The sequence below is a fragment of the Sebastes umbrosus genome, chromosome 2 (assembly GCF_015220745.1).
Source record: "Sebastes umbrosus isolate fSebUmb1 chromosome 2, fSebUmb1.pri, whole genome shotgun sequence".
Taxonomy (NCBI): domain Eukaryota; kingdom Metazoa; phylum Chordata; class Actinopteri; order Perciformes; family Sebastidae; genus Sebastes; species Sebastes umbrosus.
Window position 1 is genome coordinate 17,782,047 of NC_051270.1, and position 18,368 is coordinate 17,800,414.

General features: G+C 39.9%; 1 long non-coding RNA gene across 1 annotated transcript; it reads right to left on the reverse strand.

Annotated features, from left to right (window-relative positions):
• Positions 1–11,682: 11,682 nt before the first annotated feature.
• Positions 11,683–15,205, reverse strand: LOC119479292. Its single transcript, XR_005204657.1, has 3 exons — positions 15,193–15,205; positions 14,589–14,590; positions 11,683–11,894 (listed from the first exon to the last, which is right to left on the reverse strand). It is a non-coding gene; the product is annotated as an uncharacterized LOC119479292 (long non-coding RNA).
• Between the last annotated feature and the right edge of the window lie 3,163 nt (positions 15,206–18,368).

The window sequence follows — 18,368 nt, forward strand, 5'->3', positions numbered from 1 at the left end:
TCCATTATAAAGTTAATGGGAACCTGTGTTTATCTGTCTTTTTGGAGTTGAAAAGCTCCACAGTCGTCCGCGGGCGTAGCTCACTTGAGTCCCGGCCAGTGACGCTCAAAGACTGGCTACAGAGCAGCAGAGTGGCGAGGTGAGAGACAAGGGAAAGAGCAGTCTCTGACGGGGCAGAGAGATACCTGCTGAGACAACATGACCCTTTTTAACACTACTCTAATATCTCTAGGGAACTCACTCCACTGATTTATCGCTGTAGCTGAAAAAGCAATTTGAGTCTATTTTGTCTTGCAGTCTTTTATATTTACATTACCGTCTCCCCTCGTTGATGATACTGTTTGTCTTACTTCACTATGAGCTGTTTGAATAAGTTGTTTAAAGGGTGGTGGAGCTAAACCATGCAGTATCTTATAAAGTAAAAAAGTAAAGTAAAATGTCAAAGCTCAATAAGTTGTATTTTTCAATGATATTGCAATAGTTTTTTTTTTTTGTCCAGTGCTTTAAGAACTTGTTTGAAAGCTAAAGTCTGGCTAAGCATACTGCAAAGTAAATTGCTTTAACTGTTTCATACGGCATACTACTGAAATATGCAGTATGTATGTGTATACTGCATACTGCGTTCCTCATTAGTATGTAGTAAGCGGTTTTCAAATACAGCCACAGACTCTTAATGACTCCCGCCACTTTTGGTAGTGATATTATCGAAGTTAAAAGTGTCATCATGAACATACCAGGATTTTGTTTAGCGTTTTAGTGAGTTATCAAAAAGTCTTTCAAAGGGTCAGCAGCACATTAACATAACTCTCTTTCAATTAGTGTATTTTTATTTATTCTCATCTCTAACTCTCTTTTCTCTCTCTCTCTCTCTCTCTCTCTCTCTCTCTCTCTCTCTCTCTCTCTCTCACTCTGTCAGTCATACATGCATGTATGCACACTCAAACAAACACACACACATACCCTTTGCGGCATTTTCCTTATCTTTCAAAAACAAAGCCTGGGCATGCAGAGTTGTTATTAACTTTTCAGAATGACTTCAAACAACTGATGTGTCTTTACTGTTAATATCTCATTACACATTCAGATGTTGTGTCTTAAGTTTATTTATGAAGTCTGTGTTCATTAAAGGAGGCCTATCCCTATCGCTAAGAGGCTTTGACAGTCTCTTCCTCTCGAACATTAGGTTCTCGTTTGAAAGTTTTGTTTGTGACAACCACAGAAGAAGTAGAGTAGCTAGCATGAGCAACCCCAGAAAGTTAAACATGATCAACAGAGAATACATGGAGAAAGACATCACTCTGTGCTGACTAATATCTGATCTAAAGGATTTGCAGAGCATAAACATTACAGCAGTGACAGCTTATCACCATAAATTATGCCAAAAGAGAAAAACACTCGGGGATTACCACACTTGGGTAAATAAATTCCACTTCTAACATCAGGAATAAACTAACATGCGTGCACAAGTCAGTCAGACATGCTGCAGCCGGATAGGTAGACAGATGATCAAAGAGACAGTCAGACAGGCATACAGATATGCCCCGTTCAATACGACTTGACAATGTGTGCAACCTCAGTGGAGGGTCAATAGCTTTTCATGGATTGGAAATTAACTTCATTTAATGAGATGTGTGTGTGTGTGTGTTGGGGGTTAGCAAGTATTAGAGACAGCGAGAGCAGCGGGGCGTGATGGGAGGCACCTATAGGGAGAAAACGGAGATAGAGGGAGGAAGAGAGAGACCTCAACAGATACAGGTTGAGGCGATGAAGAGGAAGAATGAGAGACGGACCGAATACATGTAAAAAGAGGAATATATAAAGAGAGGGGTGGAAGAAGGAAGCCAAGACAACAAGCGAGTGACAGAGATCAATAGAGAGAAGTGGGCAGCGTAGAGGAAGAGTGTGAGAGGCTGAAGAGATGAAAGGCTGTGTGCTGATTTGTTCCCTAACTGGAGAATTGAAATTGATCTCTGAGACAAGTGTGTGTGTGTCAGTGGCTGTCATGTCAGGAAGTGTGTATACAAGCATGCAGATGCACGGTTGCGTATACCTGTATGAACTTTGTGTGGTGTGTGCCCGTGTTCATGCAGGCGTTATTAGAGAGAGAGAGACAGGTCATCAGGCTGATCGACTTAAACAGGCAGAGACGGAGCAGCACACACATCTTGACTTTGGTCAGATACTATTTAATAAGGGTCAGATATTTTCAAATGGCTATTACTGCAGGGTCACACACTATTTGATTGAGTTTCATATACTTAAAGTGCAAGGTCAAACATTTTAAACTCTGGCTGAACTTCATTTCCTCTGAAGACTCTTCAAGGTGAAGAGAAAGAAGTTGATCTGTGTCGCTATCTACATGTAGTAATCTAACCCTTTCTCTGAGCTGTTGAGGAGCAGTGTTGGGCAAGTTACTGGTGAAGTGTTATTAGGGCTGCGACAAATACCATTTTTTAGGCTTTGAAGCTTCGGTGAGAAATATTCGTAGGTATTTGAAGCTTCGAGGCCACGCACGACCGTTCACTGTGTTTACCTTCATTAAATTGTCTGAAAACTACACCAGGGTGCAACAGTATAACCATACACAGTGACCTCTACACACGTCAGACTGGTCGGTTATAATTCGATATTCTTCTTTTTTATGAACGAGACGTCCAGTTATCAGGTCGCATCATAGCCTCTTTTCCAGACCAGCGATGTAACTGGCTGAGAGGACACCCACTGATCTATTTCCACCTTCACCCAGCCGTTTTGCACGCTGCGCTGCTACAAATACATGAACCAAAATATAAAGTGTGCATGGAGATGTCCCATACAGTCCGTGCGCGTAATAGACCTATCACCTTGCGCTTGGTATTTATTATTCAAATTTGAAATGAGGGTGCAATGCATGTCTCTTTGTCTACATCAAGGCACGGTCACACATGCGCCCGAGGTGATTTTCGCCTGGAAATAACACAGTAACGCAGCATTGCTTAAATTAATAACTGTAACGTACTGTTTTGGAAATTGTATTTTACACTACTCGTTACTGGGGAAAGTAATATCACAGTGATGTGTTACTGAGTAACGCATTACTGCCCAACACTGTTGAGAAGACATAATTTTGTTAAAGCTGTGTATCTTGATTTTGTGTGTGTGTGTTTGAGTGTCTGCACTAAAGATCATACCACAATCATGAATCATAATCATAAATCAAAATCCTCAATCATCTGCAGGGTTAAAGTTATTATGGTACAAATGCCTCCAGTATAAAAGAAATCATTGGGTAAGGCATTGAAATTACTGAAGGTATTCATTCATGGGCATAAATTGCTTTCCACAACACAGAGCACCTGGTGTTTATTAAGCCAGAATAAATTTGGAGGCAGATGTTTATTTCGCAAAGCAGATGATTAATTGAGTAATTCTATTATAAATCTAGTCTGAAACACCGGTGTTCACGTCCTGACCTGCATTCTGTTGTATATTTTGATAAAACATACATGCATTTCTTGTCATCTGTCAATAATCCATGAACCAGATGCAGCTAGACTTCCCCTTCTGTTATATAGGAAAACAAAATTATGTTCATGTAAAAACACAGTTTACTTTTTAGAGCAACCCCAGGTGGCTGAGGTACACTACATAAGTATGTATTGTTAGAAGATTTTTTCTGTGTTGTTTTACCCAATCTTTACCAGTCTCTGTCATACGCACAAGTTTTACTGATGGCTTTCTATAATATTTTGTATAGTGGCCCATAGTATTTTATTGATCTGACTTGGCAAATTTAGCGCAGCACCCCTGCACCACCGCATCGCTCCCTGAAAACGTCATATTATACAGTTATAATACAGTTTTTAACTGTTGTAAAAGTTCAGAAAATTGCTTATGCTCGGCAGTACCTCTTTGCCGAAGACGACACACATTACACAGGACAAGACACTTAATTACACAGGACATAAACCAGCATATGATGACAAAACACAAAATGACCCTGCCCGTACTGCTAAGCTGTGTGTATTTCTTGTAATTAAAATACAAATTGGGAGCAGACTGTAATCTATAGAACTACTCAAAGGTATGTGCCCACCAATCTAATGTATAAACATTCAAGTCTACCTGACAGACATGAGGAGCAGGATATTAATCTCCCCCGTCGGTGTGTCTCTACTGATGACTTCTGAGCTATCATTTCCCCCCAGGGATGCCAGGATCCTTTCAGACCTGTACAAAAGAGGTGTTGATCACAAGTGGTATCACCAGTATTCTGTGCAGACAGTTTAATCACAGTATGATTTGTTTCCCATATCATTGGGAACACAGGGACACTGTTAATCTGCTCACTGCTTCCTCGTCTGCTCCCTGTCCTCAGACAGAGAACTCAACATGCAAACATGAATATAGCTTCACAAATGAATATGTCTTACAGAATCTACCATATTCATATATTCTATGGAAAACACCATGTAACACAGTTTATACCCAACAACTTATCATTTCAACACCATGGTATAGCTTATTTTATTAAAATCCAACAAACCTTGAAGGGCGGGAATAAAAAAAAAACCTGGAAAGTTTTCTATCTAACTGTTTCTTAAATGTATTTTTAATATCTTCAGAGTTTTAAGAATTTAAGTCAACCAGGCATCTTTGTAGGGCATGTAAACAATTCGTTGTTGCATATTTGAGAGAGTTGATTTGCTGAGATAAATTCTACTTTACTTTAGTTATTATTAAATGTATTTATTAAATAAGTAAATGCAGTGAGTAGTGAAACTAAGTAGAGAATACGGATTCAGGGTTGGCTTCAAAGGATCATCTATTATTTTAGCCATTTTTAGCAGCGTAGATCTGACGATCCACCACTTTGGTCCAGACTGAAATGTCTTAACAACTGTTGGAAGGATCACAATAAAATGTTGTACAGTCAGTCATGCTCACATCCTAATGAATTAGGTGATCGCTTGATCATTCCTCTAGCGCTACCAGACGGTCAAAGTTTTCCCTTTTTCCAGTGAAATATCTCACCAAACCATCTACTGGATGGATTGGCACAACATTTAGTACAGACGTTCATGGTGCCCAGACCACGTATCTTAATGACTTGGATGATCATTGACATTGGTGTTTTAAGTGAAATGTCTCAACAACTATTGGATAGAAATGTTGTACTCACATTCCTGCTCCTTTCAGGATGCTTTGTAATAATTTGGGTGATCCTTTAACTTTCATCTAGCGCCATATTCTAAAATTTCAACTTGTCCGACTTTTGGTTTATGACCAAATAACTTCTAAACGTGACAATGCCTTTTCCGTCAGCCTCAGCTGAACTTTGTCTTAAAGGGGAACACCACCTATATTACGAATTCCAGTATGTTACTTCCATGGTCTAGGAAAGTTCAATCAGTATTTGTGAACATGAACTACTCTCTCTCAAAGCCAGAATCCAGAGAAGTAAGTCTCAAACTTGTGATCTGAGCAAAATTCTGAGTGACTTGTCACTAAAATGATTTTGTCCACCGTAAGTGCCTGAGCAGAAGTTGCCGCTAACTTCGGTGCTAACCCCCTTCACTTTAATGAAGCAAGCCATGGGAGTTGTAGCATTTATTCACTGACAAATTGAATGAATGAACTTTCTAGTAAACAAACAAAGCGTGCGCCGTGCGCTTCTTCCCACCTCCTGCCTCTACTGAAATTTGATCATGATTCATGTTGCCGGCCTCTGCTCAGCAGTAAATTAGGCACGGCCTGCCAGACATTAGACGTTAGTGGCTCCGTTATTATCGACGGTGCCAACACATCAGTGGGCTGAACAGAGATAATGTGTGTGTGTGTTACTGACAGTTGAATAAAATCATGTGGCTACAAACTGCTTTTGTAGTTTGACTAAACCCAAAACACTTAGTTGCCATCTTTCTGAGCTCAGCTGCCTGTTGCACCATACCGACCTCTTGTGGCACGTGCCGTGCGCTACAATACATTACATCAATACAGATTCATAGAAAGCGGAGCATCTGTATTTATGGTGGTATTGAAAATCATACCGACAGTATTTCTAAATACCCTGGTATACCGTAATACCGTGCTACCGCCCAAGCCTACCATAAAGTCAGCACATTCCTCTGGGTGCTCTCAGTGTCAACTATAACATCCCAATTCATTGTCTATGGAGCAGTTCCACACTTTGTACCTCATGACATCACAAACTTGAGTTTTAGCACTCTAGCTTTTGGATTTGGAAGAAATTTGTTCATGTTTACTAATGTAATGTACGAGTGTAGTTCCTCTTTAAGTGCTTATTAGCAAATGTTAGCACGGTACGATGCTGAACTAAGATGGTGACCATGATAAAGAGTACACCTGCTTTACATCAGTATGTTAGCATTGTCATTGTGAGCCTGTAAGCAGTATCAAATACATTTTGTAGGACAAGTAAGGGCCCCAGATTATGTTTTTCAACAAAAGAAAATAATTATACAAGGGCTATTATTCGATTAAAATATTTAATCATGATTAGTGGCATGATTGTCCATAATTAATCACCCATTTTTTATCTGTTCAAAATGTACCTTAAAGGAAGATCTGTCAAGTAATTAATACTCTTATCAACATGGGAGTGGGCAAATATGCTTGCTTTAAGCAAATGTATGTATATATTTATTATTGGAAATCAATTAACAACACAAAACAATGACAAATATTGTCCAGAAACCCTCACAGGTACTGCATTTAGCATAAAAAATATACTCAAATCATAACAAACTCAAGCCCAACAGACAACAGCTGTCAGTGTGCTGACTTGACTATGACTTGCCCCAAACTGCATGTGATTATCATAAAGTGGGCATGTCTGTAAAGGGGAGACTCGTGGGTACCCATAGAACCCATTTTCATTCACATATCTTGAGGTCAGAGGTCAAGGTACCCCTTTGAAAATGGCCATTCCAGTTTTCCTCTCCAAAATTTAGCACAAGTTTGGAGCATTATTTAGCCTCCTTCACAACAGGCTAGTATGCCATGGTTGGTACCAATGGATTCCTTAGTTTTCTAGTTTCATATAATACCAGCATCTTCACACAAGCTTTAAAACTGATCGATTGTGTTAATGGGTTAAATAAATTAGTGGCGTTAAAAACGAGTTTGCGTTATTATTAACTTTGACAGCCCTAGTTTATACTATATCTGCAACCTGTTCACTGCTGACCTTAAATATTACTACTGAGCGTATTGGTGAAACATTTACTGTCAACCTTTTCATGTGGTTTTTGAACAATATTTACTCGTGGCAACTAAAGCATGATTAAAATCTATATGAATATGTTTGGGCAACTCAACGCACTTGGCTAAGGTCAAGCAAAGATAGTCGCTTTGGTTAAATATTGAAAAGGTCATTGCATTCCACCATGTACAACTCTTTGTTGACTTTTTCATTATTTAACCAAGACCACAATCTTTCCCTAAACTTCACTAACTGTTTTTGTAACCTAAACCTCTGTCTCTATATGCTCTGTCTCCTTACCTCTTTGTGTCTCACTTACGCCTGTTTCTGTCTATCTCTTTCTACCTGAAAGAAAAGAGTGAGAGAAAGTAATTCTCATTCAGCACAGCAATTCACAGTGCAATCATAGGGAATATGCAATTAACGGGGAAAGCCTTCAGTCAATAGCACGTTGTGTGTACTCATACACCTCGTACCCTCTACACTTCCCTCGCTCCCCTTCCTCCAACTCGTTCCTTCCATTCCTCCAGCGTCCTCTTCTCTTTTGTTGAGTACCTTCTCTACTCTCCTCCTCCACGTTTAAACCGAGATCTTCATGGAAAGAGCTCATTGCTCCCTCTCCTTCCCTCCTCGTCTTGCAAATCATTTCTCATTTAACCACATCTCATCATCCCTTACCATCATCATTACTCCCCCCACCACTCCTCTGCATCCCTTTCCTCTTTACAGTACCTCACTCCCTCCCACCAGCCCTCATGCTCACACAGCTTTCATCATTACCATCACCACCTCCTCCCAGTCTGTTTACTCTCTCCACCCCCACTCCCTTCCCACCTAACTCCCTCCTTCAGTAACTCAGTGGCATCCTAATTCACAAGTTCTTCTCTCCTGCTTTTCTACACCTATTTTCCAGTTTCTCCCCTGGTTGGTGCAAATGGCTCAGCACCAGACAATGTGCCAGTGTCCCTTCAAATTCTCTGGATGCTTCCACGGCATCTAAGTCCGTCTCTCATTCATTATCTTCGCCAAGGAGGTTATGTTTTCGGTTCGGTTTGTTTCTTTGTCAGCAGGATTACGCAAAAACTACTGGCCTGATTTTAATGAAACTTGATGGAAGGGTTTGGCATGGGCCATTACATTTTGTGGCGGATTTGAATCACGGGGAGGATACACAAATTATTTTTCACTTTCATTAACATTGCGAGCATTTGACCTTGGCGGAGGTCTGCGCTCCCCGGGTGCCCTTCTAGTTATCAATGGAACCAGTTCAGAATTGTCTCTTACATCATCAAGCAAGCATGGACTCTTTTGTTTCTAGCATTGGGAGGAGTACATGTTCACAAATTTAACATTTATTCCTCTCCTCCTCTTCCTTTTAAATATGCTTTGTTCTGCACCTCCTTATTTCCCACTCCTCCCTCTCTGACCTATTTCATAATCACTGCCTCATCTGAGCCATTATACTCCACCTTTTCCATCCTCCTTTTCTCTTCTATGTCCTTTCCGCCGTACTGCAATCTCTTGATGCTTCCTTCATCATTATTTTTCTTTTTGACACTCTTGATGGTTATTCTTCTCCTTCACTTCTTCCTTTTTTGTAAACCATCATGCCAAGTTCATGTTATATCAATCAGACTTTAATTATGAGCAGTCACGTCGGAAAAAACATAACCCGTAGTTGTAATCCCAAGTCTGTGATTTCGGGACTTTCTGAGAGCTATGATATCATCCACTTGGTGAAAAGAACTACAGAAGTGCCGACAACCCTTATGGCAAAACGGTTGCAAAGCCTCCATCCCTGGCAGGTCCATCGAAATAAAATCCAATATTAATATTTACACGAACAATTCAGCTGATTTAAAAGAAGCTTTACACCGTTTGATTGTATCTAATTTCATTTGATGACAAACAAAAGTAGCAAATGTATTAATTAGTTAATTAAATGGTTCAAGGCCAGCAGTGGAGGTTCATTTGGCATAATAGATAAACACATCATCATGAGCGAATTCTTATTCGGTCCAAGATGGTGGCACGATAGCAGCTCTGTGTGCTTGTCTGTGTGCTTGGTGTCTTGTCACTTGTCCTCAGCAGCATTTTAAAACAGCATGTCAAATTTTTTAAAGCATTTTAAACGCTTTTGAAGCTTCAATGTTTCAAATCTATTTCAAATCCTTATTTTAATAAGACTCTACAAGAAGTTGTTGAAGTCAAGTCCGAGGTCGGGTGTTTGGCCGTGGCTGCAGCTGTGCTCTATCTACAGTTTGTTTGTTTACCTGAATTTTTGGCGACTGCTTGAACTGATTTTCCCCGATCTATGTGCTGCTGCCGCAGTGGTTGTTGAGGAACTTTCTGCGGACATCAGAAGCTATGGATAACAAACTTACATGTGTGTCGCTGTCGATAGATCTTACTAAGGCTTTCGATACTTTGGACCACCAACTACTCATTAACATCATGTTGAGTACCAGCATTGGATGCAAGGTGGTTCTACAGTTATCTGTCTAATTGTACTCAGATTGTTAAAAATGGCAACCTCACGTCTGACCCGGTCACTCTTGAGAAGGGTGTTCCACAAGAATCGCTCTTGGGACCTTTGCTTTTTCTAGTTTATATTAATAACATTTGTGAGAAGTTCAGATTCTGCAAGTACCATCTGTATGCGGATGACACAGTCATGTACCCCTGTGCCCCAACCGAAGAGTTGGTATTTTCTAATCTGCAGACTGACTTTAACACCCTGCAACATGCCCTTTCGGATCTGAAATTGCTTTTAAACTCAACCAAAACTAAAACTATGATTTTCTCTCCCTAACAAACAAACGTTTTAACCTTTTCTATTAAAACTCTTGATGGTGTCTCTATTCAGTCTGTTGACAATTATAAATACTTTGGAATTTGGATGGACAAAAGTCTAAATTTTAAATGCCATATTGACCATCTTGCAAAGAAATAAAAATTCACACTGGGTTTTCTGTACAGGCTAAAGTCCTGTTTTTCCATGGCATCGAGAAAACACTTACTGTAGTTGTTGGCCTTTTCCTGGCTCAGATTGATTTTGGTGATTCTATTGACAGGTTTGCCACATTGTCCACCTCGTCCAAACTTGACCCCCTGTATCACTCAGCCCTGAGGTACGTCAGTAATTCTAGCTTCATCATTGTACCTTATACAGCATGGCAGGATGGTCATCCCTCACTTTGCGTAGGTTACAACATTGGTATATTTTAGTCTATAAGATCATCTCTGGCAAATTTCCTACTTACTTAAGCCGGAAGTTTGTATTTCTCCAAAACTGTTATAACCTTACGTCACATTAATGACGTCAGTTTAAAGTGCCTGCTTTTCGTACAGAAGCTGTTCCACTACGGTCCTTGGTCCTGGAACAATCTGCAGGCCAAGCTTAAACTTGAGACCCTTATCTCTTTAAATGATGTAAAACATAGAATAAAGGAAGTGGTAACGGAGGCGTAGTGTAACATCCCTGTTCATCTTTATCTCAAATTCTGTTCGTCTTTTTGTCTCGTTGCCTCCCGGTCTTTTATATTCTCTCCCCTCTTCTGTCATTTTCTCTAAAAGGCGTAATGTTTGACTTTGAGCTCTCTTAGGAGAACAGGTGTGTTCTGTATTAGCTCACAGCGAGACACACACACACACACACATAGATCTGCATACACACACACACCACAGAACTCACAATTCACCTCCAGACAGAGTGCCTTGTGTTTATGGCTGTGTGACTCTCGAAGACAACTTGGGTATGGTCCAGCACAGCAAAGTAGTTAAGCATTCTGTTCTCATATGAATGAGACGTCTTAAAACTTTTTCTGTCAAGTTGAATAAATATAGTGGCTCACCTTGAGACCTGTGCTCATTAAAATGTACTGGTTTTCTTGACCTGTGGGGACTCAAGTTGAGTCAATTAAAGCTCTCCTCTGTTGACCCTTGCTCAGTAAGATACACTGTAGTTTACTACTTCTATTTGGGCTTCAAACACAATAAGACAATGTTTTTGAACCTGGTACCCAGGCAACATACCGTAATAGTGCTTTTGTCATTTGGGTACCCATTGTGAACAGGTGCCAAAACATGGCCTTTAGTTGAACCCAGAGTACAATATAATTGGGTGTAGATGGTAGTCTGGTTTAACTGTAAAGCCTTTGATAGAGCTTACCTTTTACACTTCATTTAAAAACACAATGACTCCTCAGTCAGACTCAGAGGTTTGTGGGAGGCAGGTTAAATGAAGATGCCATGACAACCACCATTGTGTGCTATGAAGGGCAACATCACATGTTTAAGATCAACTGTGTTTTTTTCTAAAAGGATAGTATTTTTTTCTTCAAGCCAAATTGTCAAACATTTCCTAGTTCCAGCTTTTTCTGTTTTATATTCTCTTACATTGAATATCTTTGGGTTTTGGACTGTTGGTTGGACAAAACAAGACATATGAAGATGTTACCTTATAGGGGTGTAACGATTCATCTATTACATCGATATTGATTTATATTCCTACGATCCAACTACATCTATAGGTACTCGGCAAGTTGTCCTTCACGGGGGACGTATATCGATCTAAAATCGATTTGCAAGGTGAATAATCTATTGTATCGATACTAAGAATTTGCACCTTGTATTTAAGCACAACAAACGCTATATGGATGTATTTTTTAGCACTTTTAATAGTAAAGAACTGTTAAACGTTACTCCGATTCACTCTCCGCCTTCCTTGGCAATGTCAGACAGACGACAACAAAACGTAGCAGGCTGATGACGAGGAAGAGCCAGTTGAGTGAGAGATTTTCAAGCTGCGTTTTGGGTCCAGCGTGTGGAAACATTTCGGCTTTTGCAAAAAAGAGAGATGTCCTTGATAAATCGCTCGCTGTTTGCAGAATATGCAAAGGCCAGATAAAATACAATGGCAACACGACCAATCCTTCCACGCACTTACTGAGACGCCAATATTATTGCTCTACTGTTTATATTGAAAATGAGAACAGAAGCAGGTGGTTAAACCACTGTTCATCTGACCTGAAGAGGAGTTGGTTGCATTTTCTGTTTTGTTAAATATTATTGCTTTACCTTTTGCTTTGAAAATGAGAACAAAAGCAGCAGCTTAAACCACTGTTCATGTAACTTGAATAGAACTTGGTTTATTTTATTTTTTGTTAAATACTGCACTACCTTGTATCTTGAGAACTGAAGCAGTCGGTCCTGAAGTTGCACTTTATATCATTTTCAAATAAAAGGTTTATGTATTTGCCATTAATCGTTGTGTTAACTTGTTTATATCCATAATTAATACATCCCTATAAATAACTGATAAAGTATTTATTTTTTTCTGAACTGTTGTTGAGCTGTTGTCAGAGGGTGATTACAATTTGCTATCTGTTTTCCCTCCTATCACCCTTGCTATCATTACTTTATTTGATGAAACTGAGCGCTGCCAGTATTTTTTCAAATGATTTAGGCGGAGACACTTTCCACAAAAACACAACGAATTTTGGGATAAACAGTAACCATTGACTCATCCTCAGTTACCCTGTGAATCTTCCCGTAGCTCTTAACAGATGTTGGGCAAAGTGCCGATTGTGGCTCCTGCTGTTGCTCGGAGACTATTGAGAACTCATTTGAACCAGAGGGCTGTTTTACTAAAAGTTGAAATATATTAACTTCTAACCCTCTGTGGTCTGAACTCGAAAAACATGCTAAACTTTAAAGCTGTTGGAGACACACAACAGTACTTCTTCTCCACTGAGGAGAACAGAATAAAATGTAGGTCTTCAGAGACTCCAGTGGAAATGCAGCCTCGCTTCTTCTGGGAACTTTGAAGGAAATGATTGTCGGAGAAAAGATTGCTTGCGCCTTTGACCGATTATTGCTTAAATTACAGGCTGTAATTAACCACTTACAGTGTGTTACCATTACCAGAATGATCAGCCTCCCTGCTGCAGCTTCAAAGTGTTTTATACCTAATAACTATTGATCACAAGACAATTATATATCCTCTGTGTGTGTATTGTAATCAGTAATTACCAAACACAGTCATATTCATTTAGTCACCTGTGGTTTGAATGCTATAACATTTAATTTACTGTATTTTCCTTTGTTGTAACTTAATTATGCTTCCAGTCTGTGCTGTGTAATTATCGGTCTTTAAAATAATTAGGGATGTGGACCTGGAATCTTTATTAATAAACCTTTACTTCTGTCAGGGGCTTTATAAAGGTGCTACATTTAACATCTAATGTAAGTCTTGTTTCATGTAATCTTTAGGTGCAAGAATGTTTTTCTATTTAAAAAGATGAATTCGCAGTCAAAAAAACTGGAACACCTCATCTGAAAAAGTTGCAAACACCATTATCAAAGCAACCAATCTTTTTTTTCCTCATAAGAATCATTAAGGAGGAATATAGTTTAAGCCTGGGTGTACTTTCAGTTTTTGCATAATGAGGTCAAAAACAAAACAAACAAATATATCTGCAGTGGTGGTAGGCAATATTTTCTTTAAAAATGTATTCTATTTTCAATTAATGTCAGTGCAGACACTGGTTTGCAATTTATTTCTCCCCCACAGTTTCTGCTGTGAGGTTAGCAGTTCCTCACAGCAGAGGGTGAATGAGAGCACCTGCTTTTCTTCTGTTTCTGTCTATTCACAATAAAGTACAAGACCCTGGATGGTATCATTAGCTCTCAGTGCATATATGTACAATGTATAAAGGGACTGCTAATGATTTCCTTGGGTGCATATGTATCTAAAGAAACTGTTAAAGGTTTCCTTGGTTACTGACTTTATACATTGAGTACAGCAGCACAGATCTAAAGTTAGATCTCCAACTTGTGTTTGTTCTAGCTGATATGATAGCAGAAATATTCTTGGCTGCACCTCATGCCTAACCACAGGAACCATATCATTACAGCAAAGACCATGATCAGGATTATTGTAGCTTTTATTTAATGAAACTGCTCCTTTACACTTCTTCAGAGGTGTTCTTCAGAGTAGTACATATAACAGAGCCCAGCACCAAGCTACAGCAGAAGCTTAGGCTGCTTCTGAACTACTGCACGATAGCCGTGTGCTGTTATGGATGTGAATGGGGACAAGTTGCTACTGCAGAGCTATTGTATATGGGAACATATGGAAGAATTTCTTACCAATAGAGAGACTTCCGGTGGACCCCATGGGACCCTATTTTGGAAAAAAATATGTACGGTAGTCAATGGAGAGACACAAATATTGTTTTGATCCTGTTTGAATTATGGCATGAATCAACACATATGATGTTTGTCAATTGAAAAGATAATTTTGCAAGTCAAGAAAGTCACAGTTTGTCGTAGGTTTGTCATTGTATCATTCAGTTTTGTGTGAAACCGCTCAGTGAACTACATCTCTCCTCAAAATATACGTCACCAACACTAGCTAGCTAGCTAACTTAGCTATGTTCCACGCACAGATGTGACGTTATCTTACCTGATGTGTTTTATCCAGCGACTCCTGGTCTTTTTATCAGCCAGGAAGCGAAAGAACAAGCGAGACCCGTTGCTGGTGTGAGTACATCCCAGTAGGAAACACACAGGCATCGTAGCTTCAGAAAGAGAGGCGTCACTTTCGCAACTTTTGGGTGTGTCGTCTTTCTTATATTCATACTTTATTACAACAGTTTTACAACAAACTGCGTCTTTCTTGACTTGGAAAATAGTTTTTTAAATTGTCAAACATCATATGTGTGATTCATGGCATAATTCAAACAGGATAAAAAGCGTGTTTTTCTCTCGCTGTTCATATTTTTTCCGAAAATAAGATCCCAAGGTGGTCCACCGGAAGGGGCAGGACTTCACCTCTCTTTAATTTACCCCATTCAATTGTACTCACACAGTGACGTCTTTGGACAAAAAAGGGATGCACGGGATACACCAACTCTACAGGGAAATGATGGGTAATTATATTTTATTCTGATTCATTCTGTACTGATTCATGATCAGCAATGTACATAAACTTCAGCTTATACTATCACACTCTTTTCTTTTTCCCTCCTCTTTTTAAAGTTTCTCCTGCAGTCTATCTTTGACCAGTAGATGGCAGCCTGACTACACTCAGCTGTAGAAGAGAGCTGTCCATGGTGCTGAATGGATGCTCTCTCTATCTATCTTTATCGCTCTCTCTCTCTCTAATGCTCTGTCTACCTACAGTATCTGTCCATATATGTGTTTATCTGTCTGTCTCCCATCCTGTCTCCTTGCCTCCTTGCTGTCTCCCTGTCTGTTGAAGAGCAGCAGCAGATGTGTGTTATGTCAAACAACCCTCTTGTCTAGGTTGAAAACGACAGTCTCTTTAGGAGCGTATGCTGTTATGAAGACTCCCACCAGTAGATGTAAAAAATGTTTTCATAAATATATATAAAATGACTAAACTAGCCCTATGCACAGAGAGCTACCAGCTTGATGGATGACTCACAGTAATGCTGTGAAATGGCTCAACCCACACACACACACACACACACACACACAGCCACTCACTGAAACACACACGACACACACTCATACCAACACATGCAGCACAACACCCGAGCACACACATACTGTATAAACCCATGTGGCACACACATGCACTGACACACACACACACACAGGCTGAGAGTTGAGATGGTTAACTATCTGTACAAGGAGGAAGGAGGTTGCCAAGTGGAACTAAATCAGTGTGGATTGACATTGTGGGAGATTAGCAACAAATCTATTATGAAAACTATTTAAAGCCAAAACAAGCGGCTGTAGCCTATAAATCCTGTAACATGTGGTCAGAGGACCCAAGGGTGCTGTTTAGGGGTGAGGATTAGCTCAAATTCAGTGTTTGTTCATGCTTTACTGGCTTGCGACATGAGTGTATTCTGATTATTCAAATATTGTAAATGCAACAAATGCAAATGTATCTGGTAGGGGCGGGAAAAAAAATAGCTTCACCTATGTATCGCAATTTTTTTTTCTCACGATTTTGAAGATTTTTTAATGCCAGAATCAATATATTTGCTTCATTTGAGTCTATGCGGAGGTAAAAGGAAGTTACCGCTTTTATAGTTGTAGTCTGAGTAACGTGACATCATATCTGTTCCGTATCCGTCACCAAAACAAACCGCAGCCGGCTGCAGTGAGCCGAACGACAAAACAGAAAAGGGCGGAGGGTCTGCGTGGATACGACCTGCACCCTCACATTTTAAATCCAAAGTGGTAAACACTACACATTCAGTAAAGTATGGAAACATTTTCGGTTTCACACATTACCAGGAAAAGCAGAGCTAGACATCATACCTAAAGCTGCATGCTAACTCTGTCATAGACAGGGAACAATATCGTATTGCTGTCCGACAGAACTGCAACGGTATATAGCAACGGTCTGCTATAAAAAAAACATAACAGGCCGTCGTGATTGACAAATCAGAATTGAGTAGGCAACAAAGCCGTGTAATATCCCTGACAATGACTGATATATTCGACTTCAGGACATCACTGACTACATACTTGCTGAAAATCAAACATTTTTACTGTATCAAGTTAGATATTTTCCAAAGTAAAAAGTCCCTAGAAGTGTATGATTCAACTTTTTCCCATGGTCTAGTGTTAAAAAAGTTAGCAATATATCGAATCGCAATACTTGTAGAATCGCAGTACTTAAAAATCGCAATACATATCGAATCGGCACCCAAGTATTGTGAATCGGGAGATAGGTGTATCGTGCCAGCCCTAGTATCTGGAAACATTTTAGTAGATTCATTTATGGGTTAAGAGGCTGACTTGTATCCACTTGGTTCATTACCTTAAGCTGCAGTACCACTAATGACCGCTAAATGCTATAGCTTTTAAAAATCCATTAAAACAATGCTAAAATACAATTCTTTATGTTGTTCTGTGATGATGATTTAAAAAAAAAAAAAAAATTAACATTAAAAAGATATTAAGACTAAAGGGATGGTACATTTAACAGGGTGTTTTCTTGATTGGCTCAGTAACTGCCATAAAGATGGCAACAAGTGGTAAATCTCTCAAAACACTAAAAGCTATATGTCACTTTTTTCAGAGCCTATACTTCGGGCACCCACTCACTAGCTTTTCTCTGCATTGTGTGACAGTATGAGGTGACGCCTTCTGTGAAATACTGTAATGGGCCAAATTTGGAGTGACGTGTAATTTGCATTTGCCTCTGAACGCCGCTGCTGCTGTTGGTCGTCTCGGTGGCTCAGCGGGCTAAGTCTCCACGTCGTGTTTGTAGCGTTGTAATCTTGTTAGCGTGATCCTCTGCACATGCCACCAGGGACCGGGGATCAATAACTGGCTCGTGGCTCCGTTTGGGTGGCACACACACCCATACACACACACTTATAGAGATTATAGAATCAGAGTGGTGTTTATGTGGCACTGAGATTGATTGGCAAGAGAGAGAGAGGGTGATGCTTTTTTTGTGTTTAACATCATGTGACCTCAAAATATAGTCTGGAAATGTGCTGGAAAGTATATTGTGTGCGTGTGCGTGTGCATGCGTGTGTGTGTGTGTGTGTTACTCCCCCATGCAGCTCTTTCCTTCACTCTTTCTTTCCTTTCAGTCTTTTTTGTTTGCCTTTTACCTCATTTTCTCATTTGTGTTTGTCCTTCTCTTCTTTCCTCCCGTTCCCCTTCAACCTGTCATTTTTTCCTCTGCTTCTTCTCTTTTTTTCATCACCCTTTCCCTTTTTGACTTCATCCTTTCTTTCATCCCTCCCTCTTCGTGATCCCCCGTTTTTTTGTACCTCCTCTCCTTTCCTCCTTTCATATTCACCTCCCTTTCTCTTCCACACAGCCCCTCTCTTGTTCCTATTCACTCACGTCTTCCCTTTCTTTCCCGACCCCTTCTCTCCCTCTTTCCTGAAATTGATCTTTTCTTCCTCTCTTGCTCGTTTCACCCTTTTTCATCCCCCTCTCCTCCCTGAATCTGTCATCGCTCCTCATCTCTCACTCCATCCCTCTTTTCACCCTCCCTTCCTCTCCTTTCCTCTCCTCTCCATCTCCTTCCCCCTTTCCCTCCCTTGCTCTTCTCATCCCTTCCTCTCTCCTTTAGCCTTCCCACTTTCCTTTCATCCCTCTTTTCCATTTTTTTCTCCCCCCTTTTTTCTTTCTTTCTCTTTCTATTTGTCTCCCTTCC